Genomic DNA, 14,143 nt, shown 5'->3' with positions numbered 1-14,143 from the left:
GTTTCAGGAGCCATCATCAGCCCTGGGGATACAAAATTATGACACAGGCCCCTTCTCTAAGGAATTTACAGATAACTATATGGTCAACTCTCTTCCAAATGGAGGTGCAGTCTACTGTGTCTTTTTCAGGCACATATGCTGAACACTACAGCTAGCAAGGAATCTTTCCATATGCTGCTCTCCAGCCCCTCTATGCTCACATCACATAACCCTCGGTATTCTATTCTAAAAGGGTCAAGAAAGAAAATTAATGTTTTTTTTTTTGTTATTGTTGTTATCCTGTCTTTAACCTTTTATCTTGATAATGTTTCAATTCTTTCATCATTTTAAAATGTGCATCTTTAAGGATGAACTAAAATTATTTCTATATAACAAGTAATTACTATGGGCCCTGGATGGCACAGTTTACACTTATCTACTAACCTAAAGGTTGGCATTTTCAACCTAACCAGTGGCACTGCAGAAGAAAGGCCTGGCAATCTGCTCCCATAAAGATTACCAAAAAACCAAACCCATTGCAATCAAGTCAATTCTGACTCATAGTGACCCTATAGGACAGAGTGGAAATGCCCCCTAGGGTTTCCAAGGAGCCGCTGGTTAGCTGACCTTTGTTAGAAGACAAGCTCTTAATCACTGCGCCACCTGGGCTCCTCGATAAAGATTACAGCCAAGAAAACCCTATGGAGCAGTTCTACTCTGTAACACATAGGGTCAGCATGAGTCAGAATCCATGCAACAGTAACAGTTTTTTTATTTTTTAGTATATCCAGGGAAGCCCTGGGTAGTACACATGGTTAATGTACTTGGCTGCTAACCAAAAAGTTGGAGGCTTGAGTCCACTCAGAGGCACCTCAGAAGAAAGGCCCGGTGATCTGCTTCCAAAACTTCAGCCACTGAAAACATAGAGCACAGTTCTACTTTGACACACACGGGGTCATCATAAGTCAGCGTGGACTCTGTGGTAACTGAGTAGTATATCCAGACTTGTACTACACTCATCATGGTTGAGTCGATTCTGACTCATAGTGACCCTGGAAGGCAGAGTAGAACTGCCCCACAGGGTTTGCAAGGCTCTAATCTTTACAGAAACAGAGTGCCAAATCTTTTTCCTGCAGAGTGGCTGGTGGGTTTGATCTGCCAGCCTTGTGGTTATCAGCCAAGCACTTAATCCCTGCACCAGCAGGCCTCCTTCACTAAAAAAAAAAAAAAAAAAAACTTCACTAGACATTATAAAATCTACAGAAGCAATTAAAAGAAAAAGTTGAAAACAATAAATATAAAAAGTATACAAAAGTAACCCGACTATAATTCTAAGGATATGTTTGTGTGATATATGCAAGAGAGAGAGGCACATTTCTGTATACATAGTAAGTAAAATATCAATGTGTAAAGCAGCATTAGCTAGCTGTGTAGCATTTTAATTCCATTCCAAGAATGGAATGAACAGGGAAAGTGCAGGGGAGAGTGGAGAAGGAGAGTGGTCTTCCTGAGAAGTATATCAGGGAGCAAGGCACCATGAGCCATTGTCAATCAAGCAAGGAACAGGGAGAGTGGGCAGTAGCATAGCACTGTGGTTAAGAGCCCCAGTTCTGCAGCCCCATAACCTGACTACAATTCCTGGAGGATAATGCATAGAGGACCTTAAACTTCAGGTTGACAATTCTGAAAGATCTAAAAGTGTAATATTTCATTTATTTAATTAATTTTCAAAAGAGGTAACAATTACATTTTTTATGTCTTGCTGCCTTTTAAAATATGTGTTGCTATAGTTGCTTAGATAAAAACAGTCAGTGATTAACTTAAAGACAGATGGTACAGAATACATTGTTCCCTATAAATATGGCTTTTTTCCAGTTATGGTATTTTCTGTCCTCAAAATCAATTTTTAAACATCTCATGAGAAGCATTTCTAAAATATAGAGAAAAGGTACCTTGTGTTTCAGCATATTAATTAATGAGCTCAACTTTAAAAGTAAATGAGTTACAGTTGCATATGACATATGTATCCAAATATGGTATAACTAACCTTCAATTCAAGAGCCATGAGATCAAATCCAGCCTTATCTGTATGATGAGTTGGTGGCCACCTACGCAAAGTTCTTTCAGGGATAACAAGAAGGCTGCCTGTCACCATACCCCTATGTATAGACCAATTCCTGATGACTTTACAGAGGAAAAAGCCTTTCGTTCTCCCTAAAAAAAAAAAAGAATTCTGTGCAACATAGGAAGTTGGCTAAATTTACATTAAAGCATAAATGAATGAGGTTGATTCGCTTATTGCAGGAGAACAGTCACTTTCGATCTAATGAGGTATTTTGATCACATTTCACAGTTCTCTTGCCCAGGGCAAAAGTTGTATAATATACCTCAGTGCAGACTAGCAATAAATATTCTGGGGCACTAATTTACTTATTAAAAATAACTTACTGACATACTTTGTCAGCTTCAGTTTAACTCACCATCTCTAATAATGTAATTTGTGTATTGAGTAAATTGAATTGGCAACTCCCAATACTTTCAAATTAAAAAAAATAAGGGATCTCCAGTTCTAGAGAGCATAGTCTCTGATCTCTTATAAGCACTATTTCTTAGATATGGGACTTCATATTATTACAGGAAAAGGAAACATACGAGAAGGAATCTAAGATAGATTTTCTTTTAGATTCTATGTTATTGCTGCAAAAGGCAGTTACAGTTGGCATTTAAAATCACACAGCCTTCAAATAGATCCCATATGGAACTACAAGGAGTCTCTTCCATGCAAGAGAAATACGGGGAAATTTCAACAGAAGCGGCAGAAGTTAAACAACATGTGTATGCCCATCTACTTGGCACCTCTCTATCTAAGCTATGTATCTTTATTAGACAAAAGTAATGTAAACACTTGTAGTTTATTTAGGTATTAAAGATGGCAAATATGAATTCCTGCTTTTAAAATCATAGCAAATACATCCAGAAATTATAGGAGTGAGATAAACATGCTCATACTACTGGTGCCTGCATAAACAGAACTAAACTTTCCAGAAGACAAATTGGAAACAACTATCAAATGCCTTTAAAATTTATTCATGACTTTTAACACTTTTGTAAATCTATGTAAGGAATTTATCAGAGATTTAAAAAAAGACCGTATGGATTTTTTTTACACTATTCGTAAGTACAACAATTAACTTTCTAATAAGGGAATTTTAATGAATTATGTTCCTAAAAAGATAGAAGTCCTAATCCCTGCACCTGTGAGTGTGACTTTTTGGGGGAGAAATAGGGTCTTTCTATGAAGATATTATCAGGTAAATAATAATAGAGTAGGTTGGGTCCTAATCCTAATACTAATCTTATCAAAGGGGAGGATAGGGAGAGTCACAAACAGGGGGAAGACAGACGCCATATGACAATGGAGGCAGATGCATCTATAATCAGCAAAGGAATGCTAAAGATTGGAGACCACCAGAAACCGGGAAAGATGTGTGGAATAGTTCCTATCACTCAGAGTTATGAGAAAATACATTTCTGTTCTTTACAGCCACCAAATTTAGGGTATTTTCTTATAGTAATTCTAGGAAACTAAGACAGGAATGGTTAGATGAATCATACTATTTCCACATTATGAAATATTGTGGAGCCAATAACCATGTTTTGGGTCTTTTTAAATAACATTTTAGAATGTTTATTATATAATGCTAAAATTTGAAAAATTAGTAAAATTTTATGTAAATATGACCATCAAAGTTTGTAAAAAAGAAAACAAATCAAGTGATAGGATTTAGAGATTTACATTTTCCATTGCTGGACAACAATGCCTGCAAAACATATTGACTGATTGTTCTTAATCTTGCCCATTCAGGCTACCTGCTGTTGTTGCAAGGTAACTTCAAGTTGGTTCCAACTCATAGGATCCCTCTCACAACAGAACAAAACACTGCCTGATCCTGCACCATCCTCACAATCGTTGTCATGCTTTAGTCCATTGCTGCAGCGACTGTCAATCCATCTCATTGAGGGTCTTCCTGTTTTTCACTGATCCTCTACTTTAACAAGCATGATGTCCTTCTCCAAGGATTGGTCCCTCCTGATAATGTGTCCAAAGTACACGCAACAGTCTCACCATCCTCACTTCTAAGAAACATTCTAGCTGCACTTTTTCCAAGACAAATTTGTTAATTCTTATGGCAGTTCGTGGTGTATTCAATATTCTTCAACAACACCATAATTCAAACGTATCACTTCTTCTTCAGTCTTCCTTTTTCATTGTCCAGCTTTTGCTTGCGTATGAGGCAATTGAAAATACCATGGCTTGGGTCAGGCATGCCTTAGTCTTCCAAGTGACATCTTTGCTTTCTAACACTTTAAAGAAGTCTTTTGCAGCAGATTTGCCCAATGAAATATGTCAATTGATTTCCTGACGGCTGCTTCCATGGATCCAAGTAAAATGAAATCCCTGATATCCTCGATATAGTCTTCGTTTATCATGAAGTTGCTTATTGGTCCAGTTGTGAGGATTTTTGTTTTCTTTATGTTGAGTTGTAATCCACACTGAAGGAGGTACTCTTGATTTTCATCAGCAAGTGCTCCAAGTTCTCTTCGCTTCCAGCAAGCAAGGTCATATTATCTCCATATCACAAGTTGTTAATGAGTCTTCCTTCAATGCTGATGCCACACTCTTTTTCATATAGTCCAGCTTCTAGGATTACTTGCTGAGAATACAGATTGAATAAGTATGGTGAAAGGATACAACCCTTATGCATATCTTTCCTGATTTTAAACCATGCATTATCCCCTTGCTCTGTTTGAATGACTGGCTTTTGGTCTATGTGCAGTTTCCTCATGAGCACAATTAAGTGTTCTGGAATTGCCATTCTTCACAATGTTATCCATAAGTTGTTATGATCTACACAGTTAAATGCCATTGCATAGTCAATAAAACACAGTTAACATCTCTCTGGTATTCTCTGCTTTTAGCCATCATCTATCTGACATGAGCAGTGACATCCATCCTTCTACATTTTCTTCTGAATCTGGCTTGAATTTCCAGAAGTTTCCTGTCGATGTACTGCTGCAACTGATTTTGAATTATCTTCAGCAAAATTTTACTTGTGGAAGCCAACACGGTGCTATAGACAGAAGCACGAGGCCTTCTCTCTGCAGCAAAGACCTGAAAAACTAAGTAAAACAGATACAAAAGTGAATCTTGAAACCCTTAGCATCAATTGAAGGAAAAAAGAACTCAATCAAGCACCAAATGGAATAAGAAACTGACAAAGAACAGAGAACAAGGAGAGCTACAGAGTGGAGGTTGCCTACCAGCTAATGTGGCACAGATTCACCATCTTGAAATACAGCCACCAAGGAATGCAGACAGGGAGTATGGGAAGGCAACCTCACAGAGCTCCAAACAGGAGACAGAGCATCTGGTAACCAAGGATATACACTTTCCCACCCTCCATCCTTCTTCCCTGTACGAGGCCTCTGCCACTTTCCAATTGGCCACGTTGTTTAGCCAGAGAAACACCAGCTTACTGCTGCCCAGATTCGCCATGTTGGACCTCAGCCACTAAGGACTGTGGACAGGGAGTATGGGAAGGCAACTTCACAGAGCTTCCAACAGGAGATAGAGCACCCAGTAACAGGGATACATGCTTTTCCAACCCCCACCCTTCTTCCCTGTGCATGGCCTTCACTGCTTTCCAACAGGCTGTGGTCACCCACCAGGGAGAAACCAGCTCACTGCTGCCTGGGTCTGCCCTGCCCCCACTGACTGGTCCCTTCGAAGCCATTTTTTGTTTGTTTGTTACTATTTTTATTGGCTTTTTTCTTGCTTCTCTCTCTTTCTTCCTTCACATCACATCCTCTCCCTTCCCTCCCACCTGTCTACACCATGCCCTGAGCACCATGCCCCTGAGCAGCACTGACCCAGTCCCCAGACCCTGCCCTGTGCTGTCCTCTGGCTCCACCCAGTTGACCCCAGTTCGTGCCACAAACTACCTATCCCCACCCCTCCACCCCTGCTGGACCCACTCTTCTGCATCATGGCTGAATGGATAGCCCTGCTCACCTGGACAAGGAGGTGAGAACTATAGTGCCCACAGGTGACCAAGCAACAAACCATGCTCAGCCTCTCTGCCCAGACATAACCAAATAAAACAAAACATCAGGATGAAGTAAACAAATCTACAATCAATAAATGAAGAAAATAATTCCTGAATGCCCCAGAGACAAGAGCCAATATCAAAACATACAAAAAAACAGGACAGGATGGCTCCAGAAAATGGCCAAAACAAAACACCAGATAACCTTCCGGCAGAAGAAAAGGCATTGGAACTACTTGATAGGGAATTCAAAATTCTAATATTCAGGGTTCTCCAAGAGAGGAAGGAAAATGCAGGCAAAAACAAGGAAAAAAATACACAAAACCAGGAAAAACACAGACAAAGCAATGGAAGAATTCAGGAAAATAATACAGGAACAAAATGTCAAAATAAATAAACAACTATAAATCATTTTTAAAAACAGCACTTAAAAATTCAAAAGACAAACAAAATTTCAGCAAAGAACAGTACAATAGAAGGTTTTAGAAGCAAATCTGAAACAATGGAAGACAGTGTCAATGAAACTGAAGATAAATCCTTGGATACTTCTTTGTTTGAGGAAAAATTAGAGAAAATAATGAAGAAAAAAGAAAAAAAACTGAAAAAGATGTGGGATATGATCAAAAGCAAAAATCTGCATGTGATTGAAGTTCCAGAACAGGTGGAGAAAACAGAAAACACAGGATCATCGAAGATTTGCTGATGGAAAACTTCCATAATATCATGAAAGACAAAAAGCTGATCATCCAAGAAGCTCAATGAACTTCATGTAGGATAGTTTCCTCCCACAAAATCACCAAGACATATCAAAATCACACTCGTTAAAATCAAAGACAAAGAATCCTGGTAGCAGCTTAAGAAAAATGAAGTCACATACAAAGATGAAACAATAAGACTAAGCTCTGATAACTCAGCAGAAAACATGCAGGCAAGAAGGCAGTGGAATGATATATATAAAGCCTTGAAAGAAACAAACTACTGACCAAGAATAATATATCCTGCAAAACTCTCACTCAAATATGATGGCAAAATTAGGACATTTCCAGATAAATAGAAATTAAGGAAATACTTAGAAACCAAACCAAACTTACAAGAATTATTAAAGGGAGTTGTTTGGTTACAGAACTAACATCAGACAACAACCTGAATCTAGGACACCAGACAGCATCAGCCAGATACCAACCCAGATAATGAACTCTCAAGGATAAAACAAAACCAAAAAATTTACAACAGGAAACCAGAGAGGCCAATCCGTAAATGATAACTTCAGAACAATAAAAGAGGGAAAAAATGATATAGGTATAGAACTTTCAAGTGGAGAGGAAGTCAAGGAGATATCGAGTAATAAAAGAAAGTAGGGGTAAATTTAAAGGTAACCACAAAGAAAATTAACAAACCTACACATCAAAATAAAGAAGAAAAACATAAAGTCTCAGTAAACACAAAATCTACAAAAACAAAAGAAACAGAAAAGGATTTCAGCACAGAAGAGTAAGAGGACCAAAGAAAACATCAGCATCACTAAAAAAGCTCTACAAAATGGCAGCATTAAACTTGCACTTATCATTAATCACACTGAATGTAAATGGCTTAAATGCATCCAAAAAGAGACAGAGAGTGACAAAAGGGATTAAAAAAAAGGACCAATCAATAGGCTGTCTACAAGGGACACAACTTAGAAACAAAGACATAAATATATTAAAAATCAAAGGATGGAAAAATATAATAAGCAAATGTGCAACCAAAAAAAGAGCAGGAGTGGCAATACTAATCTCAGATAAAATAGACTTTTAAAAAAATCCCCCATAAAAGACAAAGGACATTATATAATGATTAAAAGGACAATCTACCATGAGGACATAACCATAACAAATATCTCACACCTAATGACAGGGCTCCAAAATACATAAAATGAACTCTAACAGCACTGAAAAGAGAAATTGACAGTTTCACAGTAATAGTAGGAGACTTCAACACACCACTCTTGGTAAAGGACAGAGAACATCTACGAAGAAACTCATCAAAGACACAGAAGATCTAAAGGCCATGAGCAACCAACTTGACCCCATAGACATATAGAACACTCCACCCAACAGCAGCAAAGCGCACATTATTTTCCAATGCACATAGAATGTTCTCCAGAAGAGATCACACCTCAGGCCACAAAGCAATCCTAAACAAAATCCAAAATACAAAGCATCTTCTCTGATCACAATGACATAAAAGTAGAAATTAATAACAGGAAACGCAAGGAAAAGAAAAATCAAATATACGGAAACTGGATGACACCTTGCTTAAAAACCACAAAGTAATAGAGGAAATCAAAGATGGAATGAAAAAATTCCTAGAATCAAATGAAAATGAAACCACATCATATCAAAACCTTTGGGACACAGCAAAGGCAATGTTCAGAGGTCAATTTCTAGCAAAAGATGCACACATCAAAACAGGAGAAAGGGACAAAATCAAATCATTAGCTATACAACTTGAACAAATACAGAACAACAAAAGAAACCCACAGCCACTAGAAGAAAGAAATAATAAAGATCAGAGCAGAAACAAACGTGATAGAGAATAGAAAAACAAAAGAAAGAATCAACAAAACCAAAAGTTGGTTCTTGGAAAGGATTAACAAAATTGACAAACCAGCAGCCAAATTGAACAAAAAAAAAAAAAAGGAAAAGACACAATAACCCAAATGAGAAATGAAATGGGGGGCATTACAACAGACTCAACAGAAATAAAAAGAATTGTAACAGAGTACTAGGAAAAATTATACTCCAACAAATTTGAAAACCTAGAGGAAATGGACAAATTTCTAGAAACGCACTACCTATCTAAACCAACACAAACTGAGGTAAAAAATCTGAAGACCCATAACAAGAGAAGAAATTGAAAGGTTAAAAAAAAAAAAAAAAAAAACTCCCAACAAAAAAAGCCCTGGCCCAAATGGCTTCACAGGAGAATTCTACCAAACTTTTGGAGAAGCACTTACACCAGTACCCCTGAAACTATTTCAGAACACAGAAAAGGAAGCGGTGCTTCTGAATTCATTCTTTGAAGGCAGCATAATCCCGATACCAAAACAAGATAAAGACACCACAAAAAAAGAAAATTACAGGCCAATATCTCTCATGAATATAGATGCAAAAATTCTCAACAAAATCTAGCCAATAGAATTCAGCATTGTATCAAAAAAAATACACCATGACCAAGTGGGATTCACATCAGGTATGAGAAGATGGTTCAACATTAGAAAATCAATCAATGTAATCTACCACAGAAATAGAACTAAAGAATCACAAGATCATCTCAATTGATGCAGAAAAGCATTTGAGAACATCACTCATTCCTGATAAAAATTCTCAATCACATAGGTATAGAAGTGAAATTCCTCAACATAATAAAGAGCATCTATACAAAACCAACAGCCAACATCATTCTTAATGCAGAGAGGCTGAAAACATTCCCCCTGAGAACAGGAACAAGAAAAGAATGCCCTTTATCACCACTCTTATTTAACATTGTGCTGGAAATCCTAGTTAGAGCAATAAGGCAAGAAAAAGAAATAAAGGGCATACAAATTGGTAATGAAGAAGATAAACTGTCCCTATTTGCAGATGATATGATGATATGATACTATACATAGAAAACCTAAAGGACTCAACAAGAAAACTACTAGAACTAACAGAAAAGTTTAGCAGAGTACCAGGATGCAAGATAAACAGACAAAAATCAGTTGGATTCTACACATCAATAAAGAGAATTACAAAAAGGAAATCAGGAAAGCAATACAATTTAGAATAGCCCCTAAAAAAAAAAAACTTAGGAACAAATCTAACCAGGGACATAGAAGGACTACACAAAGAAAGCTAGAAAACACTACTGCAAGAAACTAAACAAGACTTACATAAATGGAAAAAACATACCATGCCCATGGATATGTAGACTTCACATTATGAAAATGTCAATTCTATCCAAAGCAATCTACAAATACACTGCAATCCTGATCCAAAAACCAACAGGATTCTTTAATGAAATGGAAGAACCAATCATTAACTTTATATGGAAAGGGAAGAGACCCCGGACAAATAAAGCACTACTGAGAATAAAGTAGAAGGACCTGCACTACCTGACCTCAGAACCTACTGTACAGCTATGGTAGTGAAAACAGTGTGGTACTGAACAACGCCAGACACATTGATCTGTTGTTGTTGTTGTTAGGTGCCGTCGAGTCAGTTCCAACTCATAGTGACCCTATGCTCAACAGAACGAAACACTGCCCGGTCCTGAGCCATCCTTACAATGGTTGCTATGCTTGAGCTCTTTGTTGCAGCCACTGTGTTAATCCATCTTGCTGAGGGTCCTCCTCTTTTCTGCTGACCCTGTACTCTGCCAAGCATGATGTCCTTCTGCAGGGACTGATCCCTCCTGACAACATCTAAATTATGTAAGACGCTGTACTTCTTCTAAGACAGATTTGTTCAATTTTTTGCCCATAAAATCCTTCAGTATTACAACTCAAGGCTTGAATTTTTTTCTTCAGTTTTTTCAGCTTGAAAAATGCTGAGCACGTCCTTCTCTTTTGGTTTTCTAACTCCAGCCCATATAGAACAAATCTATTACAACTTCCTTGCCTTTGAAATATTTGAAAACTGAATAGACAAAGAATGATCTATCTACCTACCCCCAACCTCAGCAAAATGTCATAACTTCTCCAGGTTAAACATCCCTTGTCCCGTCAACCGTTTCTTGTGTGGCATTTGCTATTCATTTAATTAACAATTACTTATATTCATAGAATGCTTTTCATGTGCCAGTTACTGCTTTAACTGCCTTACAATAATGAGTTAACATAATCTACAGGGGGAACAAAAAAATAGTCCACAGAGCATTTGATGATGTGTTATCTAAAGGTTTGTGTTTAAAAGACAAGACAGAAAGCAAGAAATAAAGCCTTGGAACCATTCCAGGTGGGAGCTAAAACTGAGGCCTGCCCTCCCACCCCTACACAAAGCTCTGATCCCTAAAGGCTCAAGCTTTCAGTAAAATGATGAACGAGGCAAAATACATACACCAGAAAATGTATCTGTCTTAACGTTAGCTATGGATGGGGAGAAAGTCCCCTGAGAATTTGTAAACACAGACGGGCTAGAGGCAGCTTCAGGGATTAATTTAACCCCTATGGGTGGTCTGGGAAATGCCAAGTTAAGAAATTTACTTGTAGTGGCCCTTCGTTGGCAGAGCCGTGAATGTCTGACAGAAAATCCTCCCTGAAAGGAAATCACTTTAATCCAAGCCCTCAGGAGTCCAAGTATCAAGCAGATTAAGTAATGTCAAACATGATCTCATACCTCAGAGTAACAAAACCCACAAAGTTTAAAAAGTTCTAAATGCCTGAAAAAGTAAATAAAAACATAAGCAATTAACCATAAACTGTACTCCCAAATATGGGCAAATTTGAAAAGCAAACAAATAGAAGTTTTAGAAATAAAACAGTATCATTATTGAATTTAAACATTCAATGTGGTTTAAATAGCAGACTACATGTAGTTTACAAGAAAAGCTGGTGAACTGGAGGATAGACCCAAATTAATTTTCTAAAATGTAGCTCAGAGATATAAAGAACAACTATGAGAGAGAGAGGTTGAGAAACAAGAAGGATAGAATAGGAAGAAATATGTGTGTGTGTGTATATATATATATATATATATACATACAGACAGACAGAGCTAGGGAGAAGATAGATATATACACGAAGAAAGAGAGAGATCCAAATAAAGCAGCCAAAAGAATAAAGGGAGAGACAATATGTGAAAAAATAAATAATTGATGAAAGACAAAACTTCATATTCAAAATAAATAAATGAAAACTTTTCCTTAACTTATCATAGTCAAAATCATCCTGAGAAATGATCTCAAAGGCAGCCAGAAGATAAAAGGGATTACCCATAAAAAAACAAAAATTAGACAATGTAGACTTCTCAGGCTGAATAAGGGAAGCCAAAATTCTACAAAATACTGATACAGGTTAATTTAAACCTGTAATCATACATACTATTATTCAAGGATGTGAACAAAATAAAAACATTTCAGAACACACACCCACCCCCAAAATGTAGTGCTCTACCAATAAAACCTCAGCAAAAGAAATTTTAAAGACTATATTTCAGAAAGAAGGAAAATGGTTCCAGATGGAAGAAAGACAATTATCAAGAAATTGATTTTTTAAAGGTGAATAAGACTTTTTTAAAACATTGTGTAAAACAATAATAGCAACGCCTAAATTAGGGAGTAACAAAAGATACAACAACAACAGTGGACAATCACACGTAAGACAGAAAGAGTTGATCAGAGCTAAATATAATAAAGTATTTATTACAGTTTTAAAAGAAGAAACTAAAAGCAGAACTCACAATTTCCAAGTCAATGAGGGGAAAAAGTAAAATTTTTAAAAAATGTTATCGCTATGGAAAAACAAAATTATACCTATATGTCATACCATAGCACGAAAATCAACTTCAGTTAGATTCAGGTCCTAAATTTGACATACAAAAATGTAAGAATTTTAGGAAATTAGTAGATACTACATTATGACTTTGGGACTGAAAGGAATTCCTTAAACCAAGTCGTGTGTAAAAAAAAAATTTTTAATTATAACATATATTAAAATTTTAAATTTCTCTTTCTCAAAAAACATTATGTAAAATATGTTTTAAGTCACATACAGGGATAAAAATGTGCCACACGTATAAATGATAAATGATTAATAGTATAAAATGTTTTCCTAAATTAACAAAAGACAAAAATTAGGAAATTGGAAAATTAACATGAACATACAAGGGGGAGGAATGGCTATAAACATATGTAGAGATGCTTAAACTATTCAAACGTATCAAATGAGCATAAAGTATTGGCAAGGATGTAGGAAAATAAGAACCACAACATGCTTCTGATAGAATGCAAGTAGGTACTATGACTTTGGAAAGGAAGAATTCTAACTGGTGCCAGGTGCAACTTAAGCATTAACCAACATCATAAATCTTGCAAATAACACTGTCTTGGTTGAGCAGCAGTTTAAAAATATGATTTATAATTAACCAAAAGGAAACATTCTAAATGCTGGACAAGCACTACTCTGAAATTTCACCTCTCCCTGTTTGTTTAGGTTTTTTTGTTTGCTTGTTTTTTTCTCCTCCACTTAAGGAGAAGTCCTCAATTCAAGTTGCTACATGACCCAATTTGCTACATGACCCAATTAACATTGTAATGCTCAATTTGGTTCAAATCCAAGGATAGATAAGCACAATCTTTCGATATTTAGTTGAAGTTATAAAGTAACATAAAGTCATTGCTCAGAACTCCTCATCTTTTTATAAAGATCATCCTAAATTCATCAGTTTGAAGCCACCATTAATTTACTTAATTCTTTATAAACTGATAGTTCTCAGATATGGATTCTGAATTTCTTCATCAATATGTCCTCTAACTATATAGTGCTCCAGTTTCCAAAGTGTAAGAATGAACACTGCCAGTCTAATGAAAGTATTTAAATTCCCTTTGGATCGAAGGAAGTCAGAACGACAAAGGATCCATGCCAGTGCTCTTAAAATGGTATTTAAGACAATTCAAGGTTCTTTGCAGATATCTCACTCCTAGGGGTGGCGGTGTGTGTGCAGGGAAAAATGAAGTTCTATTTGGATTATATGTATACACACACAAACACACACATACACATATATACATATACATACACATACATTTAAATTAAATACATAAGATTTACTTGATATTTGTTCTGAAATAGTATGGGAGAGTTAAGTGGGTAGAAGTGTAATCTGAATAATATAATTAATATTTATTAAATGATTTTTCCAAAATTGTGCTCTACAAACAATACAACCAATGTTTTAATAACCTTGGGAATTTTTAAAAAATATATTACTGTTGGGCCACAAAGAAAGTCTCGAATTGCAAAAAACAGAAATGGCCTAAGGCAGATTCTCTGAATAGAATGCCATACAACAATGTAATAAGAAAAGTATGAACAGAGAAAT

At 36.4% G+C, this 14,143-nt stretch overlaps 1 long non-coding RNA gene across 1 annotated transcript in view; it reads right to left on the bottom strand.

Annotated features, from left to right (window-relative positions):
* The window catches only part of LOC126086848 (uncharacterized), a 58,996-nt gene that overhangs the window by 17,207 nt on the left and 27,646 nt on the right, over positions 1-14,143 (bottom strand). Inside the window, exons 2-3 of the long non-coding RNA XR_007519617.1 lie at positions 3,850-5,160; positions 2,027-2,193 (exon numbers count right to left, since the gene is read on the bottom strand). This is a non-coding gene — a long non-coding RNA (uncharacterized LOC126086848). The remainder of the gene's footprint in view (positions 1-2,026; positions 2,194-3,849; positions 5,161-14,143) is intronic.

This window comes from Elephas maximus, chromosome 1 (genome assembly GCF_024166365.1).
Source record: "Elephas maximus indicus isolate mEleMax1 chromosome 1, mEleMax1 primary haplotype, whole genome shotgun sequence".
NCBI classification, from domain to species: Eukaryota; Metazoa; Chordata; class Mammalia; order Proboscidea; family Elephantidae; genus Elephas; species Elephas maximus.
Note: the sequence above shows the minus strand (reverse complement) of the source record. Positions and strands in the feature narration are given on the sequence as shown.